We start from the raw sequence: 4,539 nt of genomic DNA, 5'->3' as shown, positions 1-4,539 counted from the left end.
GAAAGCATGGGTCGTGCTTTTTATGTGGATCCACCCTGATATCGTCACTTGCAGGTTATGAAAAAAAGGGGCTGGCTACATGTAATTCGTGCTCGTTCAAATTCATGGAGCGTGTGCCGACATTTCGTGAACTTCAGGCGCATTATTCCGAGTATTCTTATGCTGGAATGAGGACCTTGAGCGCCTCTACCAAGGCTAGTTTCCTTGACCTGTTAGAGCGGTTTGAGTCTTATCGCGAACGGAATACACTGCTCGATGTTGGCTGTGGCAGAGGGTGGTTCTTGCAAAGTGCTCGTGATGAAGGTTGGCAGATATACGGAACCGAATACTCGGAGACGCGCGTGCGGTGTTGTCGTGAGCAAGGAATTGAAATGAAGCAGGGCAAGCTGGATCCGTCCGCATTTGGCAGCATGCAATTCGATGTGATCACATCTTTCGAGGTGCTGGAGCATATTTACGATCCGCTGCAGGAAATGGAGCGAATTGTTTCGCTTTTGCGCCCTGGAGGTCTGTTTTACTGCACAACACCGAACTTCAACTCTTTAAATAGGCGGTTGCACAAGGCGGATTTTGATATTATCGAGTATCCGGAGCACCTGGGGTACTTCACAACGAGAACCTTAGATAAACTTCTGACAGACAGTGGGCTGCGAAAGAGGAAGCTCGTAACAACGGGCGTAAGTATTACGCGAATGAAACGTTCTAACGGGGATACTTCTACGGGCAATCTTGGTGCACCGGATTCTGACGATGAACGGTTGCGGGCGTCCATACACGGTAATGCCGTCATGAAAATGACGAAGGATTTAGTGAACGCGCTGTTCAACGCTACGAATAGTGGATTCACCCTGAAGGGGTGGTACGAAAAGCCGGCTTCGTAGAAGCTTACTCAGTCTGTAGCCATAGGTTGCGCATGCATGACCAAACGCGTTGTGATTTGCATTCGACCCATTCAATGATGATAAGGCTCTTTTCTCATAATCGTTTGCACGCGATATAGCTGTTCGTAAAGAATAGGTCTGACCAATTGATGAGGGAAGGTTAATCTACTCAGTGATAGCTGCATATCTGCACGCTTGAGAATCTCATCAGATAGGCCATATGCTCCACCAACAACAAAGGCAAGGGTCGAATATCCCCCCAGTTGCCACAACTGCCATCGCTTTGCAAGCTGCTTGCTCGTAAAATGCTCGCCACGCTCATGTAATGCGACTACGAAGTTCGAGTCTTCAATTGCGCGAACAATCGTGCTGCCCTCGGTTCGGGCTATTTCCCGCGGTGTGCCCTTCCCTTCTGAAAGAATGCGTTCCTCGACCTTGACATAACGCCGCAGTCTTTTCCGATATTCTTCCTCGGCAGGCTGAACGAACCGGTGTTTGGTCTTGCCCACGAGTATTATGCGTACATTCATCTTACAAAGCAAAGACGTTTCAGCCGTTAGCGTACACGGTAATTGAAATGGCGAATCGACTTTTCCTAGTGGTATAGTGTCTCACACAAACAATGTTCGCGTTGGCTTACCTTGGCATCGTATTTGCCGCGCTTGGGAAGCTAATACAGAGTTAAGATGAAGTACTTCACGGTGGTAATAGGCTTGTTGTTCAGTACCTTAACTGTTTTTGGGCAAGCCAAGAATACTGAAGCGGTAATTGGTGCCTTAAAGGCAGGGGATGCTGCTACGTTGGTTAAACAATGTATTGCTGACCTAGATTTAACCGTAATGGGAAAGGATGATGTGTACAGCCGGGCGCAAGCGGCGCAGGTTCTCAAGAAATATTTTGAGGTAAATGAGCCTTCTGATTTTACTACTGAGCATGAGGGTGACTCCAAAATGGGCGACCATTACGTGATTGGTAAGCTCATCACAAAGACAGGTGAGCACCGGGTGACCTTCTTTCAGAAGAAAGAAGGAGACCTCTTCTTGGTGAAGCAACTTCGGATTGAAGCAAGTCGTTGAGCGTGCTACCCGCCGGAACAATCGAAGTGGTGCGTCGTGCGCTCGCAGAAGATATTGGTGAGGGCGATCACACATCGCTATCATCGGTGCCAGGAACTGCTAGGGGCGTTGCTCGCTGTTTGGTCAAGCAAGCAGGCGTTATAGCTGGAGTGGAACTAGCAGAGGCTATTTTTCTTGAATTTGATCCGGACCTTCGATTTGATAAGTTCGCAACGGATGGAGACACCGTTAACGTAGGAGATGAGGTGTTCCACGTTCATGGGAGTTCTCGATCCATATTAACTAGCGAACGGCTGGTGCTGAATTTTATGCAGCGAATGAGCGGTATCGCCACGCATACTCAGGCGTTCGTTAAGGAACTGGAAGGAACCGGTTGCCGGGTGCTTGACACAAGAAAGACCACCCCCACTTTGCGGGCTTTTGAAAAATGGGCGGTTAAGATTGGCGGAGGGGTTAACCACCGAATGGGTTTGTATGACATGATTATGATTAAGGACAATCATGTTGACTATGCGGGCGGTATTGGGGCAGCCATAGCGAATTGCCATTCATACTTGCGAGCTTTAGGTCGCGAGATTCCAATCGAAATAGAGACACGCAGTATACAAGAGGTGCAAGAAGTGCTGAACGTAGGTGGTGTTCAGCGCGTCATGTTGGATAACTTCGATACAGCGACTATGGTCGAGGCTGTCAAACTCATTGACTGGCGATTTGAGACCGAGGCTTCAGGGGGAATCGTACTTTCAACCGCTCGGAGCTATGCTGAAACTGGTGTTGACTTCATTTCAGTAGGCGCACTAACACATACGGTTAATAGTTTGGATCTTAGCCTGAAGGCCATACAATGATCCGTACACTGTTCCGGAAAGTTCTTTTCAGTGGGTTGGTGCGCAACTTTATCGGCGGTCTGGATGGTATTGTGTTGCCCGGTTTCAAAGGTTTTAGCCTATATCAAATTCTGCGCTTCTTCACGCGTGCTATCCGGAACGGATTGATTATGACTCGGGCCTCTGCTATTTCCTTTAAGTTGTTCTTGGCGTTCTTTCCTGGCTTAATCTTACTGCTATCACTTATTCCCTTCATCCCCATACCCGATTTACGGGCGCAGCTGCTTGATACGTTCGACAAGTTGTTGCCGCACGAGGTGTATCTGTTCATTGAAGGTATGTTGGTCGACTTGGTAAAAAAGCGCGCCTCCCTGCTCAGTTTTTCGTTCATCTCGGTTCTTTGGCTCGCTTCCAACAGCATGAACTCCATCTTGCACGGCCTTGGTGGTAGCACTAACCTTGATCGTAAACGTGCGCCTTTGAGGCAGCGCCTGTTGAGCATCTTGCTACTTCTTGGCCTGTCGTTCATGCTATTCTTAGCCATATTGCTGATTACCCTCAGCGATATAGTGCTGAACTATTTGGAAAATAACGGGTGGGGGTTTGGAGATGTAGGCATGGTGCTGTTGCAGCTGGCCAAGTGGCTAATCGTGTTGCTTCTCATCGGCGCAAGTATCGCACTTCTGTTCAATGTGGGTGACACGGAATCTCGGAAGTTCCGGTGGATTAGCCCGGGTGTGATCTTAAGCACCTTGTTGGTAATTTTGGCATCGCAGATTTTGGCCTATGTGTTCAACAACGTTGCCGACTACAATGCGCTTTATGGATCCATCGGTGCAATCATTGCAGTTCAAATGTGGATTTACGCGAATATCTTGCTTCTGCTAATAGGTTTCGAACTTGATACCAGTATTAGCGGGGCTGCCCGGGCGAGGGGCCACAGCTTGCGCATTGAGAAAGAAGGAAGGATGGAATGAAAGTATTGCTTTGCAATTTTCTGCTGTTCATCGCCTTGAGTCATAGTGCTCAAGACATACTTGGAGACTGGGTTACTGTCGATGATTATACGGGTGCCGAACGAGCAATCGTTCGGATTACCAAGAACAAGAGCGGCACGGTTAGCGGAAAGGTCATCTCACTCTTTCGCGAAGCGGGAGAAGCACAGAATCCAATATGCGATAAGTGCTCGGGCGCCAACAAGGACAAGCCGGTTATTGGAATGACTATAGTTGGAGGAATGGAGAGGGATGGCAAGGGATGGAACAACGGCACCATTCTGGATCCGGAGACAGGTAAGGTCTATGATTGTAAGATGTGGTTAGAGGATGACCTTCTTAAGGTTCGCGGTTACCTATTATTCTTTTACCGCACACAAACCTGGAAGCGCAAAAGCTGAAGCGACAATCGGTATCGCAGATGTACCCTCTTACACTTCAGATTCTTCCCTCGGCCGCCTGAACGCTATGAAAAGCACGCTCAACACCAGCAATATCAAACCTCCGGAGGCCAAGGTATTCACCGTTGATCCGCGGGAATAAGACGAACTTTCAATCTTAAACGTTATGGTATGCTCTCCGGCAGGCACGCGCAAGCCCCGTAATACGTAGTTCAATCGAGCGTGGTCTACCGGACTGCCATCGACATATGCTTGCCAATCCGGGCCGTACCATATCTCACTAAAAACGACCACCCCATCTTTACGCGCACTGGTCTTGTACGTCAGGCGGTCGGTGTCATAATTAATCAAGGAAATAG

This window comes from Syngnathus floridae, unplaced genomic scaffold, assembly GCF_059516105.1.
Source record: "Syngnathus floridae isolate MCC-2025c unplaced genomic scaffold, RoL_Sflo_1.0 HiC_scaffold_186, whole genome shotgun sequence".
Classification (NCBI taxonomy): Eukaryota; Metazoa; Chordata; class Actinopteri; order Syngnathiformes; family Syngnathidae; genus Syngnathus; species Syngnathus floridae.
This window is presented reverse-complemented; position numbering follows the sequence as displayed.